The following is a 9,854-nucleotide window of genomic DNA, read 5'->3' as shown; positions in this document are numbered from 1 at the left end:
TCAGCTTCCTAAAGTGCTGGGATTATAGGCATGAAACTGTGCTCAGCCTATAGCCACCATGGTAGTATAATACAGAATCGTTTCACTGCCCTTAAAATCTGTGCTGCACCCATTCATCCCTCTCACCACCCGGTCCCTGGTAACCACTGATCTTTTTAGTGTCTCCATAGTTTTGCTTTTTCCAGAATGTCATGTAGTTGGAATCACACAATATGTAGGCTTTTCAGATTGGCTTCTTTCCCTCAATAATATGTTAAGTTTTCTCCACGTCTTTTCATGGCTTGAGTAAAATTTTAGGCCTGAGTAAAATTCCATTGTCTGGATGAACCACAATTTGTTTATCCATTTACCTACTGATGAACACCTTGATTGTTTCCAAATTTTGGCAATTATAAGTAAAGCTGCCATACATATCTGTGCGTATGTTTCTGCATGGACATAAGAGTTCAATTCATTTGGGTAAATACCAAAGAGTACAATTTTTGGATCATATGGTAAGAGTATGTTTAGTTTTGTAAGAAACTGCCAAACTGTCTTCCAAATGGCTGTATCATTTTGCATTCTCACCAGCAATGAGTGAGAGTTCCTGTTGCTCCACATCTTCATCAGCACTTGGTGTTGTCAGCGTTCTAGATTTGGGCCATTTTCATAGGTGTATAGTGGTATCTCATTGTTGTTTTAATTTGCATTTCCAGAGTGACATATGATGTAGAGCATCTTTTCATATGCTTATTTGCCATCTTTATATCTTCTTTGATGAGGTGCCTGTTAAAGTCTTTGATTTCATTTTTTTAATCAAGTTGTTTCTTTTGTTGTTGAGGTTTAAGAGTTCTTTGTATATTTGGGACAACAGTCCTTTTTTAGATACTTTTTCACAAATATTTTCACCTAGTCGCTGGCTTTTTTTTTTTTTTTTTTTTTGAAATGAAGTTTCACTCTTCGCTGAGCCTGGATTGCAGTGGCACAATCTCAATTTACTGCAATCTCTGCCTCCCAGATTCAAGCAATTCTCAGCCCGACAAGTAGCTGGGATTACAGGCCTGTGTCACCACACCTGGCTGATTTTTGTGTTTTTAGTAGAAATGGGGTTTCACCATGTTGGCCAGGCTGGTCTCGAACTCCTGACCTCAAGTGATCCGCCTACCTCCTCCTCCCAAAATGCTGGGATTACAGGCATGAGCCACAGCGCCCAGCTCAGCTTTTCTTCTTATTCTCTTGACGTTGTCTTTTGCAGAGCAGAAATTTTTAATTTTAATAAAAGCCAACATATCAGAATTTTTTTTTCATGGCTCATGGCTTTGGTGTTGCATCTAAAAAGTCATCCCCAAGATGGGCGTGGCGGCTCACACCTGTAATCTCACACTTTGGGAGGATCACTTTGGCCCAAGGGCTTAAGTGAGACCAGCCTGGGCAACATGGTGAAACCCCATCTCTACCCAAAAAAAAGCTAGCCAGGCACGGTGGTGCATGCCTGTAGTTTCAGCTACTTGGGAGGCTGAGGTGGGAGGATCACTTGAGCCCAGGAAGTTGAGGCTGCAGTGAACTGTGATCTCTCCACTGCACTCTAGCCTGGGTGACAAAGCAAGACCCTGTCTCAAAAATGAAAATAAAAATAGCAAGTCATTGGCAAACCCAAGGTCAGCTAGATTTTCTTCTTTTATCTTCTAGGAGTTTTCTAGTTTTGCATTTTATATGTAGGTCTGTGACCCATTTTGGGTTAATTTTTGTGAAGAGTATAAGGTTTGTGTTTAGATTCATTTTTTTTACATGAAGACGTCCAGTGTTTCAGCATCATTGCTGAAAAGATGATCTTTGTTCCGTTATTTTGCCTCTGCTCTTTTGTCAAAGATCGGTTAACTATATTTATGTGGGTCTATTTCTGGACTCTATTCTGTCCCATTGATATATTTGTTTATTCTTCTACCAATACCACATTGTCTTGATTACTGTAGCTTTACAGTAAGTTTTGAAGTCGGCTAGTGTCAGTCCTCCAACTTTGTTCTTCTCCTTCAATATTGTGTTGGCTTTTCTGGGTCTTTTGCATCTCCAAATAAACTTTACAATCAATCTGTTGACATTCACAAGATAACTTGCTGAGCCTCCCGGAACTCTTTCTCTCTGACATTTTCTATAAATATCAAGTGCTGCAGTTTTTTCTCCAATGACTGACCCAATCGATGACCTCACCCTTCATAAAAGGGCCATGTCCAGGCTACAAAATCAATAATATTAAAATTTCTGATAAAGATAATATCCCAGTGAAAAAGTAACCTTCATGTAGTAGCAGTTGGTTCTGTCACCTCCCAATTTCAGAATCCCCATCTCTTACAGAGGCTAGAAATTACCTGAGGAAATCAAACTTACTGATGGACAATAATCTGAGAACAACATGAAAAACGTCCAAACATAAGTGTAGGTATAAATGCAGTCGCTGAGGGCTCTGGAATGAAAGAATTATCAGAGGAGTGGAAAGAAGAGGCAGGGAAGGCTTCTTTGAAGGGGTGGAACTTGAACAAATGTGGGATAGGAACGGACGAGGAACATCTGTATCACTGAGAAACTCTGCTATGACTGTGCCGCTCCCCATTTCCCCCTCTACATGATTTCTTCCCTTTTCAATTGTCTCAATAGCGACGGCCACAGCAGCGGGTGGCTAGGGGCCTGGTCACAGCAGCAGAAGTATTAATGGCTGTGTTTACTGAAAACAAAACAACGGGGGGGGGGGGGGCGGGGGGGAGCGGAGAGCATCAGGAGCTAATGGATGCTGGGCTGAATACCTGGGGGATGGGTTGATCTGTGCAGCAAACCGCCATGGCACTTGCTTACTTACGTAGCAAACCTCCATATCCTGTACCTGTACCCCAGAACTTAAAATACCTGTACCCCAGAACTTAAAAGTTGAAGAAAACAACAACAAAAGAAGATTTGAAGAGATCGTAACGCTATGGAGATAATTAGGCCTTTGGTAATCAAGAGTAAAATGGAGTTTCCTCAAAAAAATCACCCTTTCATTCCCATTTTATTAGTAAAACACCCACTAAAAATAGAGGAAGTAACTATAAGAGGTTTTCTCTCATCTAGGCAAGATGAATTTTTATAATTGTAAGGTAGCTGCTTACAGAAACTGATTTCCACAAAAAGTACAAAATTTCCCCAGTATTGCACACTTTCCCCCACCCAATAACTGGTTTTTAATTCAATGATTTTCCTTCATCACACAGTCATGGAATAAATATTCTTTTCCTTATAAATTAAGTGGATGTAGACTTTGATGTAAGATAACAATGAGGAGAATTATTAATAAAGACAAGATTAAGCTTAATCATTTGCCTTTGGATTTTTATCTTCCACTCTATATTAGTATTTCTAAGAAGAAGCAGATGAGGTCAAAAATATATTATGACTAACATTTACTTTACTTCAAAGGAAAAAGAATTCTTTGTTTCTGTGGAATTGTTGGGCCCCTGTTCAGCATCAATTTCATTCTAATGGGCACTCTTTTCCATCTTGCAAATTACATTTGAATTCCATATATTTTACTTTGATGCATTTCCAAAGGAAGATTCAAATTGTGTTTTTTCTTTTAAGTGTAATATTAAAATCCCATCCTATGCCACTCCTCTAGATGCCTTGTTAAAATTTTTTTAAAAATCATCCACTTTCTTCTATCTGTGGAGGTTTATTGGGGTAGGGGAGTTGGAACAAGATGAAGGGGCTGCGTTCATTAGAGAATTGTTCCAGGATGAAAAAGCTCCCAGGAATATATAATGTGCTTCAGAAGAATTAAGGAGGAAAAAGCAATGGTTGGAAGGAATCTGATCTTGTGGGTGGCAGACGCACAGGAGAGACTGCTCATGCATGACATGTTTCAGATCTTTCGACACAGTCATGCAAGCAACAGAAAGTTATATGGTTTTTAGTCTCTAGATAGCAGTGAAATGAGAACGTGGGTGGATCCGGAAAAAAATGAACTTCTCCTTATTTTTTATTTAAATGACTTTTGAGCTAGTTCTAGACTGTGGAAGAGTTGGTAAACCACCCAGTTCATACACACTCATACCACCCTACTCCTCCACACTCACATCAAAGTTGTCCACAAACCTTCCCTAGCCAAATCATCATTCACTCAAATTGCATTGATGCAATTTGACTGATACATGTGGTCATCGTGTTTATGCCCAGGGAAGATAGATGAAAGAACCCACTATTTGCCTCTAATGAGAAAGTCAGACAAGTAGATTTAAAATGACACACAGAGCCAGAAGTCCACTGACAGGAGCAGGAACTTAGGAACCAGGCACCTAACCCAGCTGGGGATGAGTGTGTGGGGGCTAAGGAAACCTTCCTAGGAGAGGTAACAGCTGACTGGATTTTGAAGATGGACAGGAGTTGTTCAGGAAAAGGAAGGACATTTCTGGCATTCTCAGCTATGCAATTCCCAGATGTAAGACATGGCATGGGAAAATTGTGTTTTGAAAAGAAAGTAGAGACAAACACAAAGAGTCTTGGAGGCTACAGTAATTTTGGACATCATTCTGAGGTTGATGGGAAGCAATGACTAGGATATTTAAGAAGGGAGTCATCTGATTTGCATTAACAGCATTAGTATAGTCTGTCATCTCTTCCCCAAATGACTCGAATCAGGGAAACCAACTAAAGCAATGACAGGGCTGGAGAAGTGAGTGTGAGGACAAAGAAACACATATGATTCAAGAGATATTTATAAGAAAGGGGTGTACCAAATGGGTTGGATGTGGGTAGTGAGACAGAGCTAAGGCAACCACATAGATGGTTGCACAATTCAGGGGTCAGGAATAGGGGGCTTCATAGAGGAGGAAGTAGGGTGGGGGACAATGGTGGGCACAGTTTAGATGAGATGAGTTCAATCAATGGAACTATCCCATGGGCAATTGGATCTGAAGCTCAGAAGACAAGAAGGGTAGAAAGAAATATTTGGGTGCCATCCAGGGGGTAGGAGCAGTCACTGTTGGGGATGAGATGGTCAAGGAGAGATATGGAGCCCACAACATTTACAAGGGACCCTGAGAGACAGAGAGACTGAGAAGGGCAGATGGGCAGAAATAAACCATGAAAGCTATGTAAAAGCCAAGGCGAGAAATGTGCTTTACAAATAGAGTGATCTACCATAGAAAAGTAATGAGATCAAGCTGAAGAAAGGACTTGGCTTTTGTAAGCATGACATCCTTGCGGATCTTGGCAGAGCAGTTGTAGTGGAGTGGTCAGGGTAGAACCCAGACCTCAAAGACTGAAGACCAAATGGAGATGGGAAAGCAGAGAAAGGAACAGCAACTGGAATCTCAAGAGGCAAAAAGGCAAGTAGGAAGAAGGGACAGAAAAAAGGAGGAGATCCAGGCCAAGGCAGGGATGGAGTGAGGTAGAGAGAGAAATTTGAGGTTTTCTTTAAGAAGATACCATCTCCTTCTCTTTCCTGCCCACTGAGAACTCCAGCACTAATCTAATCCAATTCTCAGGTAAAAATAAATAAATAAATAAATAAACAGTGTGCATTGTCCAGGAATCAATACACATGGAATGCTTACCGCATGTCAGAAGCTTTATGCATTTTTTTCCCTTTTGTCATCCCAGCAGCTCTACCCCATGGACATTTTTATATTGTCTCACTTTGAACTTCTGAGGATACTAAATCAGGAAGGTTCACTGATTTGCCCAAAGGCCCACTGTAGGTAACGGTGGAGTGGGAATTTGGTTCCAGGTCTTCCTGAATCTAAGGCACTGATGGTAGTGAGAGAGAAGGCCAGCCACTCTACAGCAATTTCACCCCCTAGGGCCTGTTTCCTTCTATGTGAAATGAAAGCACTGGGCTGGGCGGTCACAATGAGGTACTTGCTTACTCTCTTTGGTGCACCTTGCAGTCAGGACTCAAGAGTTCTACTGAAGAAGCAAACCATTTGGCAAACAAACCATGTGAAAATCCATCTATTTTATTTCGCCACTCTGGCTTCCATCTACATACCTGAGCACACAACTCTATTATTTTCAAACTCTAATTTACGTGTAGGAGGAATTGAGGTGGTTTTAGTACCGTAAGTGGCTAGCTCAGCATGCCGAAGGCCCATTACACTAAACACAAATGCCTTTGTTAGGCAGTTTCAGATGAGTTTTTCTGGGAAGGGTTTTGTTGTGTTTTGTTTTGTTTTTTGAAACAGGGTGGCACTCTGTCACCCAGGCTGGGGTGCAATACTGCAGCCTTGACCTCCTGGGCTCAAGTGATCCTCCCACCTAAGCCTCCAGTGTAGCTGGAACCACAGGTGTGCACCATGACACCTGTGGCTAATTTTTTTATTTTTTTGTAAAGATAGGGGGTGCGTGTGGGGGGATCTAACCATGTTGCCCAGGCTAGTCTCGAACTCCTGGGTTCAAGCAGTCCTCCCACCTCTGCCTCTCAAAGTGCTGCGATTATAGGCATGAGCCACCATGCCTGTCTGGGAATCTTTTTTTCTTCACTTTATGTCAGGTTTCTTAATATATATATTTAGATTTTAACTTTTCATGGATATGTGATATACATTTACAATAGTGAACCCATCCTAAGCATTCAGCTTGAAAGATTTTCACAAGATGAACACACTGTTGTAACCAGCACTCAAATGGTTGACTCTTTTTGAAAATTATTTGTTCTTTGTTCCCACAGTTATAAAGCTTACTTGGTAATTCAACTCTCTACCTCACAGTGAATTTAGAAGGGCTAGCTAATTATAGCTTTAAATGTAAAACACTTTGACAAACTTGAAGTAGGTAGAGAGCTGCTTAAATTGATTATAATGTCACATGGTTTCTACTTAAATTATTTCACCTGGGAGAATGTCAAACTGTCCTCATTAGCAGATCATGAAAGAAATGTGTTGGAAATTCACTTTAATGGAGACTTGCGAATTGGCGGCTCATTACCTGAAATATTCCTGTTTAAGTTCTCTGAGTCAGCCTCCTTCTCTTCCCATGCCTTTCTCTGTATTCCCTTTTCTATAGCAATGGGAAACTTTGCATTTGAAAATAACAGTGGTCCCTAAAACCTCCATGTATTATGAGTTGGTCATATATTGGCTGCCACTGATCTCCAGCCACAAGTCTTAGATTTCAGGTGTTAATGATGTTTTATGCAAAGTCACATTCAGATTCTAACCATCTCCAAGCATGGACAACCTTTCAGAGTCCGATCTTCTTGTAGGTCATTTCTAGTCTGGAGGAGCATGGTTTGAAACAGCTAAAGTATCCTCTTCTCAGTGTAGAGGGAAGGAAACAGGAAAGCAACTGACGTGTTTTGAGGACTCTATTTCCACTACCTTAATGGGCAATGGTGGGGACAGTGAAAGAGCCCTCTGTGACAATGATTCTGATGGTGAAATCTAGAGTCTCAGAGCGAACATCAAGAAGAAAAGTTCATTAAACTGTGCAATATTTTCATCCAAAAAAGTCAACAGCAAATCAGCCATTGTGGGAGAAAGATGTGAAATGCTGGGGTTCAGAAAAATGATACCTGAGAACATTGCACTTTGACATGCTGAGCTAAACAAGCAGCGCTAGCATCTCTCTGATTTTCCCACACCTCCTTGTTTATCTGATCCTCTTTCCAGAAGCACCAAGAGGCACTCTTTCTGGACATTTTCTTGTCTGACTAGGAAAACTTCTTTCCAAAACAAATGTCTTGTCTTAAGACCTTCTATGTAGAAATCTCATCAAATAACCAGGAAGTATTAACCACTTGAGAAGAGAAGACTCTGGGAGTCATCACCATGCTCAGACAGACTTTTCTTCTAGTTTCCTGAGGGCAGCTCCCAGAGATTACCTAGGAGACTTTATGTAATAAGACAGCCTTTGTTCCTATGCATTCAGTCCCTCACCTTCCTATAACTTGTTCATCCCATCCAGCTTCCAAAGAGAAACATTTACAAAATAATGTCTGCCTCACATGTCCATATGACTCTGGCATGAAGAGAGTATTCGGGCATCAACCATCTGCCCCTCTTTGAGTCTAATGCTTTGTGTATGGCTCTTATGTTCATATGCACTTTTGTAAATTTTGTGTATCTTTCCCTTCTATGAATCTGCCTATTGTAAGTTCATTTTCAGTGAACCTTTGGAGTGAGGAAGGGAAGCTTTTCCTTGGTCCCTACAGATTTGAAGAAAAATAATGCTTCTTGTGGCACATAAAAAGGAGTCTCCTTAATATTATTTACTTACGCTGTTTGTGTCCAATAATTCCAACATGACTGGGAACTGCTGGAATGATTGGTTCCTGTATTAGTCCATTTTCATACTGCTATAAAGAACTACCTGAAACTGGGTAATTTATAAAGAAAAGAGGTTTAATTGACTGACAGTTTCACGGACTGAACAGGAAGCATGGCTAGGAGGCCTCAGGAAACTTACAACCATGGCAGAGGGCCTAGAGGAAGTGAGCACCTTCTTCACATGGCGGCAGGAGAGAGAGAAAGAGAGAGAGAAGGGGAAGGTGCTACACACTTTTAAACAACCAGATCTCAGGATAACTCACTCACTACCATGAAAACAGCAAGGGGGAAGTCAGGCCCCATGATTCAATCACCTCCCACCAGCCCACACATAGGGATTATAATTCAACATGAGATTTCAGTGGGGACACAGAGCCAAACCATATCAGTTCCCTTTCTGATAGTTATTTTGATAAATCTTTTTACATAATCTCTAGGAAATAAATTTTTATTTTTTATTTTTTTTTGAGATGGAGTCTCCTCTGTCCCCCAGGCTGGAGTGCAGCGGCACGATCTCGGCTCACTGCCAGCTCCGCCTCCCAGGTTCATGCCATTCTCCTGCCTCAACCTTCTGAGTAGCTGGGACTACAGGTGCCTGCCACCACGCCCAGCTAATTTTTTTGTATTTTTAGTTGAGATGGGGTTTCATCGTGTTAGCCAGGCTGGTCTCGATCTCCTGACCTCATGATCTGCCAGCCTTGGCCTCCCAAAGTGCTGGGATTACAGTTGTGAGCCACCGAGCCTGGCAAGGAAATTAATTTTTCTTTACTTGCTACCTGCCTGGAAGATCTAGCACACAATCTAGATTTGTCTTCACTGTAGATAGATAGTTCCCATTCCCAAATTATGTGCCTCCAATCTTTCAAGCTTAGAGATTTACCAGGGGAGTGAAATTTAGCCCAGCTTTGGAAGTTACTAACTTTATTCTCTGTCTTGGAGCAAGCATCTATAGTTAGCAAATTCAGGGTCTATTGTTATTTTTGTTTTGTTTTGCTTTGCCTTTGGAACTGGCTTATGTACTATCTTGGATTCTTACATCACTTGTTATGAATATGTCTTATCTTCTCAAAGAGAATGATAGTTCCTTGAATGTAGAAAGTAAGTCTTATAATTCTTTCTATGCCCAAAGGGCCTTACGCAACATAGTGCTAAAAACTGTTTGTTAATTGGATGGTTGGTAAAGGGAGTAAAAAGCCTAATAGACCATATTAATATGTTTTACATTTAGGAATATGCTACCTGATTTTGAGGTTTTTCAAGCTGAAATTATTGTTGCAGACAATCAATGAATCAACATCCAATAGAGTATCAGAGGCAACAGCACCTTTCCTCTTACAATTCTAATGATAGCTTCAGGTGAGGACCATAACCACTTCTGACCCACCCTGGAAGAGCTGAGGCTTTTTGCCCACAAGCAGCTAACAAAGACATCACAAATAAGCTGAATGCCTCCCTACAAAAACATTTTAGATTATATTCTTTCTCTCATTCACCTCAATCAATTTGTACAATCTCAAGAAAACATCATTTTACATATCTGACAATGAAAATTATTCTCTCAGCAAGTGTAACACCCCTCTTAAG

This window comes from Pan paniscus, chromosome 5, assembly GCF_029289425.2.
Source record: "Pan paniscus chromosome 5, NHGRI_mPanPan1-v2.0_pri, whole genome shotgun sequence".
In the NCBI taxonomy this organism is placed as follows: domain Eukaryota; kingdom Metazoa; phylum Chordata; class Mammalia; order Primates; family Hominidae; genus Pan; species Pan paniscus.
Note: the sequence above shows the minus strand (reverse complement) of the source record.